This window comes from Aotus nancymaae, unplaced genomic scaffold (genome assembly GCF_030222135.1).
Source record: "Aotus nancymaae isolate 86718 unplaced genomic scaffold, 86718_ANA_hifiasm-v0.15.2.pri h1tg000028l, whole genome shotgun sequence".
Taxonomy (NCBI): Eukaryota; Metazoa; Chordata; class Mammalia; order Primates; family Aotidae; genus Aotus; species Aotus nancymaae.
In genome coordinates this window covers 35,062,183-35,086,203 of record NW_026988441.1, presented here as the reverse complement: position 1 = coordinate 35,086,203, position 24,021 = coordinate 35,062,183, and the positions used below count along the sequence as shown (strand labels likewise).

Genomic DNA, 24,021 nt, shown 5'->3' with positions numbered 1-24,021 from the left:
ATGCCTAGCTAATTTTTTGTATTTTTAGTAGAGACAGGGTTTCACCATGTTGACCAGGATGGTCTCGATCTCTTGACCTCGTGATCCACCCACCTCAGCCTCCCAAAGTGCTTGGATTACAGGCGTGAGCCACCGCGCCCGGCTAACATTTTTTTTTTATCACAGAGTTTCGCTGTTGTTGCCCAGGCTGAAGTGCAATGGCGTGACCTTTGCTCACCGCAACCTCAACCTCTGAGGTTCAAGCGATTCTCCCCACCGCCTCCCAAAGTGCTGGGATTACAGGCATGAGCCAGGACTCCCAGTCTGACCACATTTGTTTAGAAAAGTGTCCTCCCATGCATTCACTCATTCAAGTTTTTTGTTTTGTTTGTTTTTCTAAACTGGAGTCTTGCTATGTTGCCTAAGCTGGTCTAGAACCCCTTGGCTCAGGCAATCCTCCCAAGTAGCTAGGACTATAGGCATGCATTACCGCATACTTTTCATTGAAGTATTTATTAGGTACCATCATGGGCCAGGTGCAGTTCTAGGTACTTGAGTTTTATCAGTAAATAAGTAAGATAATCACAGATGATGCACAGGAAGCATTTAATAAATTCAAAAGAAACCGCATTAAAAAAAACCTTTCCTATAGGCAATAGCATCTTCAAAAAATAAAACAAATTAAAACTTACAGCCAAGCCAATAAAATGGAGCTCATCTCTCACCAGAACTGCAAAGACAAGTATACTGGTATGACTACTTTTAGTTGGTGTTGTGCTGGAGGTTGTAATCAGTCCAGTAAAGCAAGAAAAAAAAAAGTGTGTGTGTGTGTGTGTGTGTATATATATATGTATGTATCTCTGAATGACTGAAGGGGAAAAAGAGTCATTATTTACAGATTATCTGACTGCCTATGCATAAAGGAAAAATAATCATATTAAGTACTTTGGACTGAACAATGACCCCCAAAATTCATTAGTTGAAGCTCCAAACCCGAATGTGAGTGTATATGAAAATACAATCTTTAGGAAGTATCATTAAATGATGTTAAGAGATGCGGGTGGAGTGAGACTATGACCTATTTCTTAGTCTCCATCATGTGAAGACACGAGGAAGTAGGCATTTACATGCCAGAAAGAGAGCTCTCACCAGAAGCTGACTATGCTGGCGCTCTGATCTTAGACTTCCAGCCTCCAGAAATGTAAGAATATAAATTTATGTGATTGTAACCTCATTTATTTAAAATTAAGTGAATTTGTAAGCCATTTGGTCTGTGGTATTTTGATATGGTGGCCTGAGCTAAGGCAAATTTTGGTACTTAGAAGTGAGGTAGTGCAATTAAAAACAAACAAAAAATGTGAGGCAGCTTTGAAAATTGACAAATGAGTAGAGACTGGAAAAGTTCTGAAGTGCACCCTGGAAATAAGGTTGACAAGGTTGATTTTGGTAAGGTGTCACTGGGAATGAGGAACATGCTATTGGAAAATGAAGAAAAGACAACCCTTGATATGAAGTGGTGAAGAACTTGTCAGAACTGCATTCTAAATTTTGTGGAAGGTAGAGCTTGAGAGAGATAACATTTTTATATTTATTGCTAAGATCTGTAATTAAAGTGTTAAAGGACACAGGAAGCTTCATTCTTCCTGCTTACAGTAAAATGCAAAACAGGAGACTCGAATTGCAGAAGAAATTGCTAAGGAAAAAGAAACCCAGAACTTGAAGATTTCAAAAATTCTCAGCTATCCATACTGCAAAAATTAGAAAACTTGTATTGAAGAGACTGCTGAAAGTGTGAATGAACAATCATTTGATAAAGAGAATATGAGTGGGATTCATGGACTATATGAGCCATCTTAACAGAAGTGAGGAGAGAGTCTGCATTATACTAGAAGAGACACTGCCATTTAGATTGTGCCACCTAAAATGGACAGACAAGGCAGAACAGAACAGGCAAGGCTGTCACACTTCTTAAATTTCACAGGAAGGGGACACAGAAATAATCTGCTGTGAAAGTGCATTGACAGTTAAGGATGGTTTAATTCCTGCCATGCTCTGCAGGATCTGTGGGAACAGAAGAGACCCTTGGAGGAACATCTTTCAACAACCCATCTCTGGGGCCTACATCATTTTGGCTTCTGGTAAATTTTGACATGAATGTGCCACACTTGCAGCCACTAAACAACAGGGTCTGAGACCAATCTGCATGATTTATCTCATACAGAACTTGATAATGCCATGATCCTAGGAATCTAATCACCAAGGTGAGGGAGCCTGCAGTACTGACCTCACCATTCATGACCCTTCTTCACAGATGCCCAGACTCAGGCAACCATGAAGGAGTTGTGTTCAAAACCTGTAGGTTTAATTTCAGACCCTCCAGATGACCTATAAGGCCAGTCAATGAGCCATTACTACTCCCGCAAGGCATTTAGGACAAATCTGATTGTTAAATACAGTGAGTTCCAAGTTTATCTTCAAAGAATCCATGTATCAGTATGTTCAACTCCCTTATTCTTTGTTTTCCATTTTAAAGTTTAACTTCCTTGTTCTCTTCGTCCCCTTGCTCCTAGTTTTAGTAAACAGCCTTCCCACCAGTTTTAATCAGTAGTTCACGTCTGTTCCCCTGGTTACCTGCAGCTATTCCTCTTGCCTAAACCACATGTCCCACTCACACATCCCCCTCCTAACCCACACATTTAGAGTCCTGACTCATCCTGGTCACCTGCTCTGACCTGAGTCACCTTTAGTTACCTGTTCCCTTTCCTGCCAAAACTGCTTACCCCTGCCACTCTAGATCATACCCCTGCTCTCTTTAAAATAGGCAATCAGAATTAGCTTAGACTGTGTGAGCCAACACTACCCAATACAGGAATGACACAGCAGTAGGGGCTACCTGTGTCATGGATAAGAGCCCCGTCCCCTCCCTTGTTCAGGTGTGCTCTAACCATTGCTCCATATGTGAGACACACTATTCTATAGAAGTAAATTGCCTTGCTGAGAAAATATATGTTCAAGTGCTACTTCTTTTTTGGCACCAAAATTTGTTTCTTACACTTTGGTGGCTCATATGGGGAAGACATTCTCCTCTAGGGACGGTCTCCGGTCCTCTCTTGTGAGGAGATGTGTCCTGCTGCCTTGTTGCAGTGGCCTTAGGGGTAAAGAATCAATACCCATGAATAAAACTGGACTTTCAGCAACGTGGAAAGAAACCATCCAGTGACCTGGGGGAAAGATCCTTGCATACCAGGGCAACCAGGTACCTCTGTGCACAGACCAAGGTAAGAAAAGTTGTAGGGGTGACAAAGTATTTCCTTGGTGGTTGGGACCGAGGTAAGAAAAGCTGCAGGGGCAGTGAAGTATTCCTTGGTTGGAACATACCGAGGCAAGAAAAGCTGCAGGGGTGATAAAGTATTCCTTTGTCGGGGTTACAAGTGTGTGAAAAGGCAGGCAAAAAATCTCCAGTAGGGGGGAAATTAAGCCTCACACAGACCTCCAGTAGTAGGAAAGGTGAGAAAGTTCCAATAGGAGAAATTAAGCCTCATCCGAAAAGGTGAGAAATTTCCAGTAGGGGAAATTGAGCCTTATCCCAAAAGGAGAGAAATCTCCAACAGGGGAGATGGAGCCTGACCCCAAAACCATACCCTAAGTAAGGTAAGGGATAAAAAAAAAATAGAGCTAGCAACAATAATATTCCCCCAATAGTCCCCTAGGCCTAATACTAAAATATTAGAATAATGAATGGATTAAAAAAAAACCTTAGAGGAGACAGAAGTTAAATCATTCCTCCCTTCCCTAAAGTTGCTCACCACTGCAGACAAAGAACACATTCATCCTGAGGTATGGTCAAAAGACAGCAACTGAGCAAAGTTATAGATTCCTCTGATTGATGTTAAAAGCCGCTAGGGATATTGTAAAGAGAAAGCAGTACCCCGTACCTTTAAAAGCCAGGGTAAATTAAACAGCTATAATTAAAGGTCTTCTCCAGGACAGGCTTCTTGAACCCTGTATATCCCCCTATAACACTCCAAAACTGCCTGTAAAGAAGCCAGATGGGTCATACCCATTAGTGCAAGACCCAAGAGGTATTAATCAGGATAGGCCAAACCACACAGCCAGTTGTTCCCAATCCTCATACTATTATCAGTAGGATCCCATACAGTCACCACTGGTTTACAGTAATAGATATAAAAGATGCCTCCTGGGCTTGTTTGTTAGTAGAGGGCAGCCAGGACCTATTTGCCTTTGAGTGAGAAGACCCTCATTCTGGTCGCAAACAGCAATACTGATGGACAGCTGTATTCCAAAGGTTTACAGAGTCTCCAAATTTAGTCAGTCAAATATTAGAACAAGTCATTTAATTAGCAAAGGTAAACAGAAAATTGAGCTTGATCAGATTAAAGGTATCATATCCTTGTATCTGCCAGAGACTAAAGAACTTAACAAAATTTTAGGATTAGTTGAATACTGTCTTTGGATAGACTCTTATGCCCTAGAAACAAAACCTTTACACAAAAAGCTCATGCAAGATGGGCCAAACCCCCTCATTTGGCAATTATCAGAAATCCAACAGGTGGAAAGGTTAAAACATCTCTTAGTAACTGACCCTGTTGTAGCTTTACCCTCCTTAAAGCAGCTATTCCATCTTTTTGTCAGTGTAAACAAGGGCATAGCCTTAGGAGTACTTACCCAAAAGCAGAGGCCACTAGCAGCCCGTAGCCTTCTTGTCAAAAATTCTTAAGCCAGTAACCCATGAATGGCCCATATGCATTCAATCTGTAGCGGCAACTGCTTCGGTAACAGAAAAAAAAACTTTTGGAGAAAACCTTATTGAGAGCAGAACTAGCATAAGTCAGAAGGCAGAAAGGTAGCTTACTGACTCAAAAATGTTCAAGTATGAGGCTTTCTGTTAGAAAAAGATAATGTAGGCTGGGTGTGGTGGCTCACGCCTGTAATCCCAACACTTTGGGAGGCCGGAGCAGGCAGATCACGAGGTCAGGAGTTCCAGACCAGTCTTGCCAACATGGTGAAACTCTGTAGCTACTAAAATTACAAAAATTAGCTGGACATGGTGGCGGGCGCCTGTAATCCCAGCTACTCAGGAGGCTGAGACAGGAGAATGGCTTGAACCCAGGAGGCGGAGGCTGCAGTGATCCGAGATCGCACCACTGCACTCCAGGCTGGGCGACATATATAGTGAGACTCTGTCTCAAAAAAAAAAAAAAAAAAAAAAAATCCCAGCAGGTTTCCCAACAGGAAATCCAAATCTAAAGAGAGAGCACACATGTTTAGATATAACTGATTACCATACAAAGGTCTGACTAGACCTAGAAGAAACTCCCTTCAGGACAGAACAACACTTATTCATAGATGGTTCCTCCCAGGTGACTGAGAGAAAAAGACACAGTAAGTATTCAGTAATTGATTTAAAAAAAAACAAAATCTCTTGAAGAAATAGTCAAGAAAATTGCCTAATAATTGGTCTGCCCAAACCAACAAAGATCAAAAGAGACAAAGAAAGACATTACAAAATAAAAAAAATAAATAATTGGTCTGCATAAACTTGTGAGCCGAGATCGCGCCATTGCACTCCAGCCTGGGTAACAAGAGCGAAACTCCATCTCAAAAAAAAAAAAGAAATAGCTATTGTCCATGTCTCTGGACACCAGAAAAGTCTTTCTTTTAAAAGTCGAGTAAATAACCTAACAAATCAGATAGCCAAACAAGCTGCCATTTCTTCTAAAATGACTATTTTTCACTTAACTTCTTACCTTTCTCCTCCTACCATGATCCCCATTTTCTCTTCCACTAGAAAAAAAAACATAGGTACTAAGGAAAATTCAGAAGGAAAATGGATATTGCCAGACCAGAGAAAAATGTTATCTAAACCCCTTATAAGGGAAATCTAGTCCCAAATGGCATCAAGGGACTCATTGGGGGCCCCAAGCCATGTGGGACACAGTCCTCAGAGTTTTTGGGTACACAGGAATTTATACCCTGGCCAAACAGGTTACACAGTTGCTTAGTATGTAAGAAAACTCATAAACACCCTATAAAATGACTATCCCTTGGGGGAAGGAGTCCCGGCTGAAGCCCATTTTAAAGTATCCATATTGATTACACAGAGATGCCTCCAAATGGTCTGAAGTATTTATTAGTAATAGTAGATCACCTTACTCATTGGGTAAAACTATTCCCTTTCAAGTACAACTGCTCATAATGTAGTCCAGGCATTATTTAAAAATACTATACCCAGGTTTAAATTAATTTAAAAATACACTGATTCAGATAACAGGACTCATTTCACTGCAAAGTCATTAAAAAATTAGCCCAGGTACAGGATATAACATGGAAATATCATACTCCCTGGCACCCACCTTCATTAAGAAGAGTGGAAAGAATGAACCAAACTCTAAAAAGCCACCTAACCAAATTAGTTGTAGAGACCCGGTTGCCATGGACTAGATGCCTTCCCATTGCCCTGCTGAGAATCCGAACTGCTCCTCAGAGATGTTGGCTTATCCCCTTATGAAATGTTGTATGGGTTCCCCTATTTGCACTCCACTGCTGACATTCCCAAGTTCAAACAAAAGATCAGTTTCTCAGAAATTATATACTTGGTTTATCTTCCACTTTCTCCTCCCTCAGAACTAAAAGTCTTTTAGCACAAGTACCACCGCCGGAGTTCCGAATACATCAACATCAGCCTGGGGATCATGTCCTCATCAAAAGCTGGAAGGAGAAAAAGCTCAAACCAGCCTGGGAAGGACCTTACCTAGTGTTCCTAACCGCAGTCTGGACAGCAAACAAAACAAACAAAACACCATCACACTTAAGTCAAGAAAGCGCCGCCCCTCCAGAGTCATGGGCCATAGTCCCAAGGAAAAACCCTGCCAAAATAAAGCTGAGAAAAATTTAACTCTTTCATCTATTTTATTACTCCTTCTTTCCTCGCTCTATTGCCAACCACCTCGATATTAATGTAACCAAGTCAATTCACCTCAAACTATCACAGTTGATGCTTGCCTTGTTATACCCTGTGGAGACTTGTCGAGTCGAAGACAACCCCACTTCAGAAAAGTGCCTCTGTCCTTCCTTGCTTTCCTCAGACTGGACATTAGTCAATCGTGATCATTTAGTCTGGGAAGGTTTCAGTGAAGATTCCACTATCAACTGGGAGTCTTGCCCTCCCGAGACAGAGCTTTTATACCATAGTTGGCCCAACGTTCTATGGACTACTGAAGAACAAGGATGAACTGCCCCAACTAGTAGTTGTAGTTTCCTAAAGCTATACATTCATTTTACCAAAGAGCTTCCTATGTCAGCTAAACCAATGTAATCCAGTACAGATGACCATCTCAGCTCCCCAAAGTTCTTCCCCTTCATTAAGCTGTTTCTATAGTATAGGAGCAGAACTCTCCGGGAAGGAGCCCATATGATCCTCTGAAATGCACTTTATTTGTTCCCCACCTCCTGCACCCCCTTTTCCCTCTCCTAAGTTCTCCAATAACCAGACCTTCTCATTATATACCCAATGATAAAACCAAAGTAGTTGTAGAGGTTTAAGATTTAAAACAAACTATACCAATTAGAACAGGGTAGGAGGATGCAAATGCTTGGCTGGAATGGATTAAATATTCTGTTTGCATGCCAAACAAAAGCAACTGTTATGCTTGTGTGACAGGCAGGCCAGAGACCCAAACTGTTCCCTTTCCACATGAGTGGTCCTCTCACGGACTGGGCATAAGCTGTATAGTAGCTCTCTTCCAGAACCCCAGAGCCTGGTGTGAGGAGTCATGCAAGACTCTTTCACTGGTGATCCCTGAAGTCAAAAGCCCTGTGGGTCAGCCCCTGAAGGCCATCTGGCCTCCAGCTCCTAATGTTGACTTTACCTCATGCCTTTCATGGCAGGGGGAAAAGTGAGCATTCCTTGGAGACTTAACAGGGTGCAGTGAAACCAAGCCTTTTCAAGAGCTTAACAATCAGTCTGCCCTTGTTCATCCCCAAGCAGATGGGTGGTAGTATTGCAGGGGACTATTGCTGGGTATTCTGCCAAGTAATTAGAGTGGCACTTGTGCTCTGGTCCAGTTGACCATCCCTTTCACCTGAGCATTCCATCAACACAATGGAGAGAAAATTGTAAAAGTAGTGCCCCACATGGGTCCTTTGACCCCGCACGTCTATATAGGCACTATTAGAGTTCCACGAGGCATACCAGATGAATTTAAAGCCCAAAATCAAATAGCTGCAAAATTTAAATCTGTGCTATTTTGGTGGTCAACTATAAAGAAGAATGTAAAATTGAATAAATTATATTTAATATAATCAACAAAGGTTTGTTAACTATACAAGAGATTCCATTAAAGGAATAGGTGAATGATTAGGCCCCACCAGTCAGATGGTTTAGGACAACAGAATGGCCCTAGATATATTATTAACCAAAAAAGGTGGGATTTGTGATATGATTAAAACTTTGGGATGAAGGATGCACCTTCATCCCAAATAACACTGCCCCCAAGGGGAGCATAAAGAGGGCCTTATAAAAACTTACCACTTTTTCCAATAAATTAGCTAAAAATTCTAAAGTCAATAACCCTTTCTCAGCATGGCTAGAAATAGAAATTATAGCCTCAATTCTTACTTCCCTCACAGCTGTAGTAGGTGTACTCATTCTTGTCAGGTACTATGTCATACCATGCATCCATGGGCTGGTGCAAAGACTCAAAAACAGCACTTACTAAAATCTCCCTTAACTCTCCTCCACCTTATTCAAGAAGCTTTTTCTTTTAGAAAATCAAGTAGAACAACTAAGCCAAGACATGTTAAGGATGTTGGAAGAGAAAAATCTGTATATTTCAAGAGGGGGAATTGTTAAATACAGTGAGTTCCAAGTTTCTCTTTAGAGAATCAGTATGTCAGTATGTTCAGCTCCCTTGTTGTTTGTTCTCCATTTTAAAGTTTAACTTCCTTCTTCTCTTTGTCCACTTGCCCCTAGTTTCAGTAAACAATCTTCCCGCAAGTTCTAATCAGTTGTTCACATCTGTTTCCCTGGTTACCTGCACCTATTCCTCTCACTGAAACCACACATCCCACTTGCACATCACCCTGCTAACCCACATATTTAGAGTCCTGACTCATCCTGGTTACCTGCTCTAACCTGAGTCACCTTTAGTTAGTTACCTGTTCTATAATTGCCTTTCCCACCCAAACTGCTCACCCCACCACTCTCAATCATACCCCTGCTCTCTTTAATATAGGCAATCAGAATTCACTTAGACTGTGCAGTCCAACTCTACCCAATATGGGAACAACACAGCAGTAGGAGCTACCTACATCAGGGAAGAGAATCCCTTCCCTTGTTCAGGTGTGCTCTTGCTATTGCTCCATCTGCAAGACACACCTTTCTATCGAAGAAAATTGCCTTGCTGAGAAAATTTATGTTGGAGTGCTATGTCTTTTTTGGTAGCAAAAATTTGTTTCTAACATGATGAACTCTGGTGTTGCTGTCAATAATTAAAGATGGCAACAGATGAGCTAAATGGTAACACTCATACCCTTACATTCACAGAATTTCTTCCCAGTGTGAATTCTTTTTTTTGAGATGGAGTCTCACTCTGTTACCCAGGTTGGAGTGCAGTGGTGTGATCAATCTCTGTTCACTGCAACTTCCGCCTCCCGCGTTCAAGCGATTTTCTTGCCTCAGCCTCCCGAGTAGCTGGGACTACAGGCATGTGCCATCATGCCTGATTTGTTGTACTTTTAGTAGAGACAAGGTTTCACTGTGTTAGCCAGGATGGTCTTGATCTCCTGATCTTGAAGTCCACCTGCCTCAGCCTCCCAAAGTGCTGGGATTACAGGCATGAGTCACTGCACCTAGCTGTGAATTATTTTATGTCTACTTAGGTGTGAGGAATCAGCATATGCTTTCCCACACTCTTTACATACAAAGGGTTTCTCTCCAGTATGAGTTTGCAGGTGAACGTTAAGAACTGAGGAATACATAAATGCTTTCCCTCATATCTTGCATACGAAGGGTTTCTCTCCAGTATGAGTTCATAGGTGAACATAAAGACCTGAGGAAAACGTAAATACTTTCCCAAATAACTTACATACAAATGGCCTTTCTCCAGTATGAGTTCTCAAATGCTTAGCACGATGGGAAGAAGTAATGAAGCTTTTTCCACATTGAACACATATACAAGGATTCTCGCCTGTGTGAATTCTTCTATGTTCAGTAAGGCTTGAGGATGTAGTGAAGGCTTTCCCACATTCCTAATGAAGAGGAAAAATTAAAAAAAAAAAAAATTTAATGCAGAAAAGCAAAGCAGAAATTAACATTTTCTTTTATAAGCAAACTTCCCTGAGTCCTTCCCACTCCCATGGGATTGTATCCTGATTTGCAAGTTTAATAAGTTTAGAAATTCTTGTATTCTTGTTCTCTACAGCTGGTAACTGCAAGTTTCTGTAACACAGTGAAGGTCATAATAAATGTCTAAGCAGGCAGGACTCCGGCCTTCTGGGCACTGTAGCAAAAGGCAATATATAAAGCCTGTACTAGAATCCTTGAGCTCTACAGATAACAAGCATCTGAGGGGCATAGCAACAGTCATATGTAAGCCTAAGTTACATCCCTATCATTGATTAATGAATTGCTTTTGTTCTACACCTGCAAACTTGTTTTAGTGCCACTGTGTACTTCATGTGTAAAAAGTCAAGCCGTGCCTTTGTTAGGGGCTCAGCGATGTTGTTCCTGGTTAGGGAACCAGCTGGGCCAGTGTACACCTAAAATAAACTCCATCTGTAACCTCAACAGTCTCTCCAGTCTCTGAAATCCTACAACACTTACACTGATAGGGTTCTCTCCACTGTGACTTCATATGTGTACATAAAGGTTCAAGTGCTGACTGAAGGCTTGCCCACATACCTTACATTCATAGGGTTTTATTCCAGTGTGAGTTCTTATATGTTCAGTAAGTTGAGTTGATCTAGTGAAGGCTCTCCCACATTCCAGACATTTGTGTGGTTTTATTCCAGTGTGAATTTGAATGTGATCATTAAGGCATAAGGAATTACTAAAGATCTTCCACATTCTTTACATTCAAAGGACTTCTCTCCTTTATGAGTTTTCCCATGTGCAGAAAGTTGAGAAAAATTAGTGAAGAATTTCCCACATTACTTAGTCTTTTTGGATTTCTTTGCAGTATGAACTGTTACATACTGCTTTAGTTGTGAGGAAGCTGTGATGGCTCCCCCACATTCCTGACACTCACAGAGCTTCTCTCCAGTGTGGATTCCCATTGATGATCAAGGCTTGTAAAATACTGAAAGCTTTTTCCACATTCCTTGTATTTGTGAGGTTTTCTTGTATTGAGAATTTCAAGATGTACGGGAAGGTCTGGAGTTAGGGTGAAGACTTTTCCACATGGAATAAATTTGGAAACTTCCTGTCCAATAGAGGCTTCCTCGTGCACACTGAGGACATTTTTCCATAAAAATCACACTCAGAAATGTTCCCTCCATTCCGAGCTCTCGTGTCTTAAGGCAAAACCGTTCACTGAAGACCTCTCCACAATTCTTACAGAGTTTCCATCCACTGTAGCTTCTTGTCTGCTGATGAGGGGATAAAGGATTTAAAACATTTTCAGACATATTAAGAGCTTTCACCCATCTGAACACAAACATTATTTTGATGACAATTATTATTTTACTTTTAAATGTTTGATTTTTTTTTTTTTTTTGAGACAGAGTCTTGTTCTATCTCCCAGTCTAGAGTGCAGTGGCACAATCAAGGCTAACTGCAACCTCCACCTCCGAATCTCAAGCAATTCTCCTGCCTCAGCCTCCGAGTAGATGGGAATACAGGTGCACCCTACTGCACCTGGCTAATTTTTCTTTTTTTATAGAGACAGGGTTTTGCGAAGTTGCCCATACTGGTATCAAATTCCTAAGCTTAGGTGATCTGCCTACCTTAGCCTCCCAAGGTGGTGGGGTTACAGGTGTGACCCACCATGCCCAGCATATTTAACTTTCTTTAGAGTTGGGGTTTCACTCCATTGCCTGCGCTATAGTACACTAGTGTGATTATGGCTCACTGTAACCTCAAACTCCTGGTTGGGTTAAAGTGATCATTCTGCCTTAGCTTCCTGTGTAGCTAAAACTATCAGCATGCACCATCATACCTGGCTAATCTTTCTATTGATTTAATTTTGAGATAGAGTCTTGCTCTGGCTGGAGTGCACTGGCTTGATCTTGGCTAACTGCAAGCTCTGTGTCAGAAGTTCAAGTGATTCACGTGCCTTAGCCTCCCGAGTAGCTAGGATTACAGGCATTCACCACCACACCCATCTAATTTTTGTATTTTTAGTAGAGACAAGGTTTCACAATGTTGACCAGGCTAGTCTCCAACTCCTGACCTTGTGATCTGCCTGCCTAGGCCTCCCATAAGTGACCGCACCCAGCCTTGATTTATTTTTATAGAGACAGGGTCTTGCTATGTAGCCTAAACTGGTCTGAAACTCTTTGCCTCAGCCTCTCTTCAAGTGATCCACCCACCTTGGCCTCCCAAAGTGCTGGGATTACAGACTCAGTTTCTTTCCTTTTTTTTCTTTTTGAGATCGAGTTTCACTCGGTTGCCCAGGCTGGAATGCAGTAGTGCAGTCTTGGCTCACTGCAACCTCTGCCTCTGGATTCAAGTGATTCTCCTACCTCAGCCTCCTGAGTAACTAGAATGGCAGGTACCCACCACCACACTCAGCTAATTTTGTATTTTTAGTAGACACAGAGTTTCACCATGTTGACCAGGCTGGTCTCGAACTCCTGGCCTCAGGTGATCCAACCACCTTGGCCTCCCAAAGTATTGGGATTACAAGCACAAACCACCACATCCATGCTCTTTTTTAAATCAGAGATGGGATCTTGCTATATTGCCTAGGCTGGTCTCAAACTCCTGGGGTCAAATAATCTTCCCACCTCAGCCTCCCAAGTAGCTGGGATTACAGGTGTAAGCCACGGCTCTGACTGTGCTGATTTTCTAGAATGGAATTCTCAATATTTTCTGAGAGGAAACTAAGAAATATCCCTCATGAATCTTTATTTTATTTATTATTATTTTCTTTTAAAAGCCTGTCTAGTGGCCATCCCTCATGAATCTTACCATTTGTATCTCACTGAATATTTGATTCTTAAAAAAAACCCTGCTGAAGTGATGACCACTGGGTTCTAGGGTATATTTCCCATTCTGAAGTTAAGCAGAAAGAGAAATTTAAGGGTTTACAAAAGAAATGATGTATTGGAGTAGTTTAAAATAATGAGTCATTAGTACTTGTTTTCAAATTAACCATAGTAAGAAAATAAAACCCAAAGAACTTTGAGGATTTTGGTATATCAAAAATATGGCTATATGGATGTAGGGTTTACCACAAAACTGATGTGTTTTCTTTTTTCTTTTGAGAGGGAGTCTCATTCTGTCGCCAGGCTGGAGTGCAGTGGTGCAATCTCAGCTCACTACAACCTCCACCTCCCTGGTTGAAGCAATTCCTCTGCCTCAGCATCCCAAGTAGCTGGGATTACAGGCACGTGCCACTACACCTGTCTAATTTTTTGTACTTTTAGTAGAAACGGGGTTTCACCATGTTAGCCAGGATGGTCTCAATCTCCTGACCTTGTGATCTGCTTGCCTCGGCCTCCCAAAGTGCTGGGATTAAAGGCGTGAGCCACTGCGCCCAGCCAACTGATGTGTTTAGTTTACTACAAACTGCTTCTGTAAAAATTAAAACTGCCAGATGCTGTGGCTCATGCCTGTAATCCCACCACTTTGGGAGGCCGACGAGGTGGGTGGATCACTTGAGGTCAGGAGTTCGAAACCAGGCTGGCCAACATGGTGAAACTCCATCTCTATAAAAATATAAAAAAATAGGCCGGGTGCAGTGGCTCAAGCCTGTAATCCCAGCACTTTGGGAGGCTGAGGCGGGTGGATCACGAGGTCAAGAGATCGAGACCATCCTGGTCAACATGGTGAAACCCCGTCTCTACTAATACAAAAAAATTAGCTGGGTATGGTGGCGCGTGCCTGTAATCCCAGCTACTTGGGAGGCTGAGGCAGGAGAATTGCCTGAACCCAGGAGGCGGAGGTTGCGGTGAGCCAAGATCGCGCCATTGCACTCCAGCCTGGGTAACGAGAGCGAAACTCCGTCTTAAAAAAAAAATATATATATATATAAAAATTAGCCAGGCATGGTGATGCACACTTGTAATCCCAGATACTCAGGAGGCTGAGACAGGAAAATTGCTTGAACCCAGAAAGCAGAGGTCGCAGGGAGCTGAGGCTGTGTCATTGCACTCCAGCCTGGGCAACACAGCAAGACTTCATCCAAAAAAAAAAGAAAAAAAAGACCCTCAGTGAAAAATAAAAGAAAATTAAAACTGATGGTGCCGGGCGCGGTGGCTCACGCATGTAATCCCAGCACTTTGGGAGGCTGAGGCGGGTGGATCACGAGGTCATGAGATCGAGACCATCCTGGTCAACATGGTGAAACCCCGTCTCTACTAAAAATACAAAAAATTAGCTAGGCATGGTGGTGTGTGCCTGTAATCCCAGCTATTCAGGAGGCTGAGGCAGGAGAATTGCCTGAACCCAGGAGGCGGAGGTTGCGGTGAGCCGAGATTGCGCCATTGAACTCCAGCCTGGGTAACAAGAGCGAAACTCCATCTCAAAAAAAAACTGATGGTGAACATGAAGAGAGGATTATCAGGAAAGAAAAGTAGGGAAAATCTAGATAAAGAGCATGTACCAAAATGATAAACTTAACAAAGAAACAGAATAGTTTTATTAGATCATAGGAATATTTGACAAGGTGAAAAATAAAAGTCAAAGATATCTGAAATTCTGAGAAAAACTTAAATCTTCCAAGGCAAAGTGCACTTTAAAAATCTCATTTTTTTTTTTTTTCAGATGGAATCTCACTCTGTTGCCCAGTCTAGAGTGCAGTGGTGAGATCTTGGCTCACTGCAACCTTTGTCTCCTCGGTTCAAGCAATTCTCCTGTCTCAGCCTCCCAAATAGCTGGGACTACTGGCGTTTGCTACCACGCCCAGCTAACTATTTTTTAGTAGAGACAGGGCTTCACCGTATTGGCCAGGCTGGTCTTGAATTCCTGGCCTCAGGCGATCCACCCACCTCAGCCTCCCAAAGTACTGGGATTACAGGCGTAAGACACTGTCTCAAAAAAAAAAAGAAAGAAAGTAAGTACAACAAAAACCCATGCTTGCTCTCATGGGTAAAATACTCTGCCACTGGATCTCAAACATGATAGTATATTAGATTCATCTTCAGGGATTCTTAAAACACAGATGACTGGGCCCTAACCTCGGAGTTTCCAATTTAGTACCTCAAAGACGGGAAGGAAGAGGTACATTTCTAACAGCATGATGCTGATGCAGTTGATGATGTTTCTAGTATTACCACAGTAAATTAAAACATATTACAGCAGGGACTGTTACTTGGAACTATCTCTGTTATTCCCCACTGTATTCAGAATTGACAAGCAAGCATGTAACATACATGTGTTCTGTAACAGGCTACAAGAAATGATGCTAGTCTTTATTTTTATTTATTTTTTAGATTAAGTCTCACTCTGTCACCCTGGCTTAAGGGTCTTGTCGTAATCTGGGCTCACTGAAACCTCCACTTCCTGGTTTCATGCAGTTCTCCTGTCTGAGCCTCCTGAGTAGCTGGGATTACAGGCACCCCGCCACCAGATCTGGCTAATTTTTGCATTTATAGTAGCGACAGGGTTTTACTATGTTGGCCAAGCTGGTCTCAAACTCTTGACCTCAGGTGATCCACCCACCGTGGCCTCCCAAAATGCTGGGATTATAGGTGGCAGCCACTGCACCAGTCTAGTCTTTACAATTTTTTTTTAAGAGACGCGGTCTCACAATGTTGCCCATACTAGTCTGAAACTCCCAGGCTCACATGATTCTCCCACCTCAGCCTCCCAAGTATCTAGGACTAAAGGTGCAGGCCACCATGCCCAGCAAAATGATGTGACTCTTACCCACTGAGGTCAGGTTCTTGTAGTTCTCCAGCATCATATCTCTGTAGAGGTATTTCTGAGTTGTGTCCAGTAAAGCCCACTCCTCTGGGGTGAACTCCACAGCAACATCATCAAAGGTCACTGAATCCTAAGTCATCACACACACGCTGGTTTGGGCCAATGAACACTTCCACCAATGTTCACTGGAGAACGAGGAAGGGGAACCTTATACTCACTTATACGTGGTTCTGAGATCTCCCAAGATCTACTCCAGGGTTTAATGTCTCAGGAGCTCTTGTTTCTAAACACTCAAGCTTGACCTCCTACAGGCATGTGCCTTGAACAGCACCTTAAAAAAATTTTTTTTTAATCTTTTTTTTCCTCATCTATTTATTTTTAATTTTTAAATATTTTTATTTTTTTATTATACTTTAAGTTCTGGGATACATGTGCAGATCATGCAGGATTGTTACAATATTTTTACTTTTAAATTTTTATTTTTATGTTGATTAGAACAGCACTTCCTAAACAGGAATTTTTATCTATCTAGCATCTATCTATCTATCTATCTAATCTATTTATTAATTTATATATAAAGACAGGGTTCCACTGTGTCACCCAGGCACAATCGCTGGTAACTGCAGCTTGGATCTCCAGGGCTGAATTGCTCCTCCCACCTCCGCCTCCTAAGTAGCTGGAATCACAAGCATGAGCCACTGCCCACAGCTTACACTTTTATCTCAGCACAATCACAACCAGGCTAGAAGCTCTTCCTGTCCCATCTGTCTCTATGCAGCACACTCCTCTGCACACTGCAGATATCTGACAAATGCTGATGAGTGAATAAGTTATTTGATAAAAGGCCACTTTCATCTGTCTTATCATCTGTCACAGCACCCAGCAATCAAAGAAAGATGCACTTGGCACCATGAAGGTCAAATTTAATTAGTAATTACTGAGAAACTGGGATGATTTTCAAGTTAACATTTTATCTACAGGAGACTTCATTCCCTGGGGAAATTCATCTGGGAACTCAGTCCTTCGTAAGTTTGCTCTAAGAAAACTCTGGAAATTAGTCTGTCTAGAAGGTTATGTGTCTACCTATTGGATTAAGTATGAGATTTTCACTTTACCTGATAACCATTTGCCAGGTAGTCCACTACCATCCTTTCTACCTTTGTCTTTTCTTCAAAAGGGCAGATTGTTTCTCTGGAAAAAAAACCCTAGTGGAAAAGTAAGAAGGCATGAGAAGCCAGAGCTACCCATACTTCCCACATTCACAAGCCTAGAAGTCATTCTATCCTAGTTTGAAATTCCCATATTCTCTTGCACACTCAAGAAAACTACACACGGGCCGGGCGTGGTGGCTCACGCCTGTAATCCTAGCACTTTGGGAGGCCGAGGTGGGTGGATCACCTGAGGTCAGGAGTTCAAGACCAGCCTGGCCATCATGGAGAAACCCCATCTTTAAAAAAAAAAAAGAAATCTTAAGTATATAATTTTTTTTTTAATTAAAAAAAAAAAAAAAGAAAACTGCACACAGACAATACTGACACAAAATGCCATACTAGTCCTGTGTTACCTAGACTCAGAAAAGCAGATGTGGGCTGAGCTGCCTCTTGGGTAAAAGGTAATAGTTTCAACTTAAAGCTGGGCGCGGTGGCTCACGCCTGTAATCCCAGCACTTTGGGAGGCCGAGGCGGGTGGATCACAAGGTCAAGAGATCGAGACCATCCTGGTCAACATGGCGAAACCCCGTCTCTACTAAAAATACAAAAATTAGCTGGGCATGGTGGCGCGCGCCTGTAGTCCCAGCTACTTGGGAGGCTGAGGCAGGAGAATTGCTTGAACCCAGGAGGCGGAGGTTGCAGTGAGCCGAGATCGCGCCAGTGCACTCCAGCCTGGGTAACAAGAGCGAAACTCCGCCTCAAAAAAAAAAAAAAAAAAAAGTTACCAATTTCCTGCAATTTTCAACTTACTCTCAAATAGTTCACCATAAAAGATATTTTATTTTTCTAGGGAGAGGACAAATGGCAAATTTGATACTTAATACTAGTGTAACAAAGCCTCCGTCCTTTCCTCCTGGATGCCCATTTTCATCTTTTTGTTTAGCAGGAGAGGTCTTACTCTGTCGCCCAGGCTGGAGTACAATGGCACGATCAAAACAGCTCACTGTAGCCTCAAACGCTCCATCTCAAGTGATCCTCCCACCTCAGCCTTCCAAGTAGCAGGCATACACCACCACATCTAGCTACTTTTTATTTTTTATTTTTTGTAAAGATGGGGTCTCGCTATGTTGCCCAGGCTGGTCTGGAACTCCCAGGTGGGCCCCTGGTTTTCTGTTTGGGTCTTTTTTTTTTTCTTTTTCTTTTTTTGAGAGGGAGTCTCGCTCTTTCACCCAGGTTGGAGTGCAATGGCACGATCTTGGCTCACTGCAACCTGTGTCCCAGGTCCAAGAGATTCTCCTGCCTCAGCCTCCCCAGTAGCTAGGATTACAGGCACCCACCACCACACCCAGCTAATTTTTGTATTTTTAGAAGAGATGGGGTTTCGCCATGTTGGCCAGGCTGCTCAACTACTTGAAAGTCAAGTTCAAATCAAAATACCTTAGTATTCTTATTTTTCTTCACTAGAAAGACCTGTTTGTGGCCGGGCGCGGTGGCTCACGCCTGTAATCCCAGCACTTTGGGAGGCAGAGGCGGGTGGGTCACGAGGTCAAGAAATGGAGACCATCCGGTCAACATGGTGAAACCCCGTCTCTACTAAAAATACAAAAAATTAGCTGGGCATGGTGGCGAGTGCCTGTAATCCCAGCTACTCAGGAGGCTGAGGCAGGAGAATTGCCTGAACCCAGGAGGCGGAGGTTGCGGTGAGCCGAGATCATGCCATTGCACTCCAGCCTGAGTAAAAAGAGCGAAACTCCGTCTCCAAAAAAAAAGACCTGTTTGTGGTCTACGTAATTTTATGTTTCCGTTGAGAAATATGCACTCCCTAGACACCTATTAAAATGTATTTTTAACAGAATGTAAGGCGTCAAAAGTAAGTTTAAGTCTCAAACTCCTGACCTCAGGTGATTTGCCCGCCTCGACCTCCCAAAGTTCTGAAATTACAGGTGTGAGCCACCGCGCCTAGCCAGCCCCCACTTTTTTTTTTTAATTTTATCATTATTATTATTTTTTTAGATGGAGTTTTGCTCTTGTTGTCCAGGCTGGAGTGCAACCAGGACCTCAGCTCACCGCAACCTCCGCCTGCCGGGTTCACCAATTCTCCTGTCTCAGCCTCCCGAGTAGCGGAGATCACAGGCATGGGCCACTACGCCCGGCTAATTTTTTGTATTTTTAGTAGAGATGGGGTTTCTCCATGTTGGTCAGGCTGGTGTCGAACTCCTGACCTCGTAATCCGCCCGCCTCGGCCTCCCAAAGTGCTGGGATTACAGACGTGAGCCACCGCACCCGGCATTTGTTTGTTTTTGAGTCTCGCTCTGTTGCCCAGGCTGGAGTGCAAGGGCGAGATCTCAGCTCACTCCACTTCTGCCTCCTAGGTTTAAGCGATTCTCCTGCCTCAGCCTCCGGAGTAACTTGGATTACAGTCCCCGCTACCACGCCCAGCTAATTTTTGTATTTTTAGTAGAGGTAGGGTTTCACCAGGTTGGCCAGGTTGGTCTTGAACTCCTGACCTGAAGTGATCCACCTGCCTCCCAAAGTACTGGGATTACAGGCGTGAGCCACCACACACGGCCAGGTCCCTGTTTTTAGAGTGTAGGGAGGTCCAGGCCTATGAAGGACAGATCAAAATAGCTTAGTTTTCTTATTTTTCTTCAGTAGAAAGACCTGTTTAAGGTCTACGTAATTTTATATTGCCATAGAGAAATATGCACTCCCTAGACCCCCATTAAAAGTGTCTTCAACAAAATGTAAGGCGTCAAAAGCAAGTTTATGACGCATAAACAAAGAAACATTCTCAAGTGAAATATTCGTTCGTTTAACAGGATGCCCCCTCGAACCATCCTTCACCCAGTGCTCACCGGAGCGGGAATTCCAGGCTCTGTAAGGCGGGATGACACTGGGGGCTGAATAACGTGGCTCAAGCGGAGGAAGTTCTTTTCCTCATAGAAAAAGCTCACAATGGTCTTTCTGGAGGCTTTTGAAGGGAGCACAGTGGGTGAGCCTGGCAATTATCAACCGTGACCTTCGTGACGACCGGCAGCCCGAGCGGCCTCGGGGACCCACCTGACGCGAGCAGAGCGGGCCAAGGCTCTCTGAGAAGGCCCCTCGACAGCCTCGGATACACACGAACTCTCACCACCTGTTCCACTACCGGTCCACTTGCTCCAACCTAAACACAACCAAGCGGAAACCTCGTTCAGGCTCGCGGAGCCAGTACCGGAAGAGATGACGGCGCCTCCTATTGTCACTGCCGCTTACAGTCTGCGGCCCCGTGCGGCTCCGCGGCTCGCGCTTCAGCCGTACCGGAAGACTTCACGCCGAGGAATTCTAGTTTCCTCCGCGTGGGTGCAGCTGGGCCTCGCTGCGGACTCACAGTGGAGGCTGGAGACCCCAGGTTCAGAGAACAAGGTTGAAGTTAGGCAGGCCTGTGGGCGGAGCTACGGGCGAGGGGCGGGGCCCACGCTCGGAGACCGGAAGGAAGGTGCGGCCAGGCCTAGAGGACAAGGTTGAGGTTAGAGCCAGGCCTCCACCCGGGGGCAGAGCCATGTTTGAGGGTGAGGCGGAAGGTGGGGCCAAGCCATGAGTACCCTGTTGAGATCAGAGCCAGGCCTGTGGGTGGTAGAAAGGTGGGAAGGAAGCTGGAGGCTGGCCTCAAGTAGTCGCCTGCCTCGGCCTCCCAAAGTGCTGGGATTATAGGCGTGAGCCACCGCGCCCGGACCTGGACTTTCAATTCTATACTGTTAATCTATAGCTGTGTCCCTAAGCCAGTGCCACATTGTTTTGAATACTGCAACTTTGTAGTAAGTTTTGAAATCCAGAAATGGGAGTTCTTCAACTGTGTTCCCCTTTTTCACAGTTGTTTTGGCTGTTTGGCGTTCTTTCCATTTGTATATGAAGTTTAGGATTCGCTTGTCAATTTCTGCCCAAAAGCCACTTAAAAAAACAAAACGTGGGCCGGACGTGGTGGCTCACGCCTTTAATCTCAGCACTTTGGGAGGCCGAGGCGGGCGGATCATCTGAGGTCAGGAGTTCAAGACCAGCCTGGCGAACATGGTGAAACCCTGTCTTAAAAAAAAAATTAAAACAAACAAACAAAAAAAAAACGAAACGCTGGAAAAAGCAATGATCTTCATTAATTTTAGTAACTTCAAGGGCCGGGCGCGGTGGCTCACGCCTGTAATCCCAGCACTTTGGGAGGCCGAGGCGGGTGGATCACGAGGTCAAGAGATCAAGACCATCCTGGTCAACATGGTGAAACCCCGTCTCTACTAAAAATACAAAAAATTAGCTGGGCATGGTGGCGCATGTCTGTAATCCCAGCTACTCGGGAGGCTGAGGCAGGAGACTTGCCTGAACCCAGGAGGTGGAGGTTGCGGTGAGCCGAGATCGCGCCATTGCACTCCAGCCTGGGTAACAAGAGTGAAACTCCGTCTCAAAAAAAAAAAAAAAAAAAATTTAGTAACTTCCACCAGATTTTTCTTTTTCTTTCTTTCTTTTTATTTTTTGGAGACAGCGTCTCACTCTGTCATTTAGGCTGGAGTGCAGTGGCACGATCTCGGGTCACTGCAACCTCCCTCTCCCGGTTTCAAGCGATTCTTCTGCCTCAGCCTCCTGAATAGCTAGGATTACAGGCGCCCACCACTATGCCCGGCTTTATTTCTTTCTTTATATTTTTTGAGAAGGAGTTTTGCTCTTGTTGCCCAGGTTGGAGTGCAATGGCGTGATCTTGGCTCACTGTAACCTCTAATTCCCGGGTTCAAGTGATTCTCTTGCCTCAGCCTCCTGAGTAGCTGGGATTACAGGCTCCCGCCACCACACCCAGCTAATTTTTGTATTTTTAGTAGAGACAGGGTTTCACCATCTTAGCCAGGCTGGTCTCGAACTCTTGATCTGAGGTAATCCACCCGCCTGAGCCTCCCAAAGTGCTGGGATTACAGGCGCGAGCCACCATATCCAGCCTCAGATTTTTCTTTAGGCATGGAAATGTAGGGGTCCACATTAGGAGAGTTAAGAGTATAGCAGTATCCTGGGCTAAGCAGAGCTCAGGAGGAAAACCAAAAAATGGTCTGTCTATTTTGTACCTTAGGAAAGGCAGTCCATGAGTATCACTGGGTGGAGATTTCTGGATAAGAGGTGTATAGTTTCTAGCAAAAGGGTCAAACTCAGTGCTGATGGAAAATTCTTGTTTGAGGCAATGTCTTCTGAGAAATGGTCATCCCAGGCAGTGAAATTTGGGCTCAGAGTGATATCATGATGTCATCTGGGATGTGGAACTGGGGAATCCTTTTTTTTTTTTTTTTTTTGAGATGGAGTCTTGCTCTGTTGCCCAGGCTGGAGCTTAGTGGCATGATCTCAGCTCACTGCAACCTCTGCCTTCCAGGTTCAAGCTATTCTCATGCCTCGGCCTCCCAAGAAGCTGGGATTACAGGCATGCACCACCATGCCCAGCTAATTTTATATTTTTAGTAGAGACGGGGTTTCGCCATGTTGGACAGGCTGGTTTCGAACTCCTGACCTCAAGTGATCCACCCACCTTGACCTCCCAAAGTGCTGGGATTATAGGCGTGAGCCACTGTGCCCGGCCAGCCATGTCTTTGTTTTCATTTTTCACAAGATGTTTTCTAATTTCCCTTATGATTTCTTGCTTCACCCATTGGTTGGTCAGCAGTGTGTTGCTTATAATAAAACATTTGTGTATTTTCCAGTTTTCCTTCTGTTTTTCATTTCTTGTTTCATTCTATGTAACTAGAAATGATACTTTGTATTTCAAGTCTTTCAATTCCATTAAGACTTGTTTTGTGGCCTAATATATGGTTTCTCCTGAAAACTATTCCACATATGCTTGAAAAAAAACGTGTTCTCTTCCATTGTTGGGTGGGTTGTGCCTGTTAGATCCAACTGCTATATAGCACTTGTCCTGTTTCCTTACTGATATTATGTGTGGCTGTTCAACCTATTAAATTGAAGGTGGTATATTGAGGTCTCCAATTGTCTATTTTTCCCTTTAATTCTGCCAATATTTACTTCATGTATTTTAGGCTCTGATGTTTGATGCATATGTTTATAATTTTCTTATCTTCTTGATAAATTTTACCTTCTATCAATATATACTGTCATTCACCGTCTCTTCTTTCAGTTTTTGACTTCAAGTTTACTTTCTCCGATACGAGTATATCCAGCCAAGCTCTCTTTAGGATACTATTTGCATGAAATTATCTCTTTCCATTAGTTAACTTTCAACCTTTTTTGTCTTTAGATCTAAAGTGAAGGACGACTGGGTGCAGTGGCTCATGCCTGTAAACCCAGCACTTTGGGAGGCTGAGATGAACGGATCACCTGGGGTCAGGAGATTGAGACCATCCTGGCTAACATAGGGAAACCCCGTCTCTACTAAAAATACAAAAAATTAGCTGGGTGTGGTGGCACGTGTCTGTAATCCCAGCTACTTGGGAGGCTGAGGCAGGAGAATCGCTTGAACCCGGGAGGCGGAGGTTGCAGTGAGCCGAGATCGCGTCATTGCACTCCAGGCTGGGCAACAAGAGCGAGATTCCTTCTCAAAAAAAAAAAAAAAAAAAAAAAAAAAGAATTTGGGTCTCCACAACCTCGAGGCCGTCTCTCAAAAAAAAGAAAAGTTTTAATCTCTCTATAAGCCGGAAGCCCCACCCCTACCCCACCCCAGCCCTCGCTTTGAGCTGTCCTGCCATACTGGACCAAACCAATGTATTTCTTAAATGTATTTGAAGTCTCATGTCTCCCTAAAATGTATAAAACCATCTGCACCCCAATCACCTTGGGCACATGTTCTCCGGACCTCTTGAGGGCTGTGTCATGGGTCATGATCACTCA

General features: G+C 43.5%; 1 pseudogene; it reads right to left on the bottom strand.

The window, feature by feature from the left end:
* Positions 1-56: 56 nt before the first annotated feature.
* LOC105705792 (zinc finger protein 562-like) lies at positions 57-24,012 on the bottom strand (annotated as a pseudogene).
* Between the last annotated feature and the right edge of the window lie 9 nt (positions 24,013-24,021).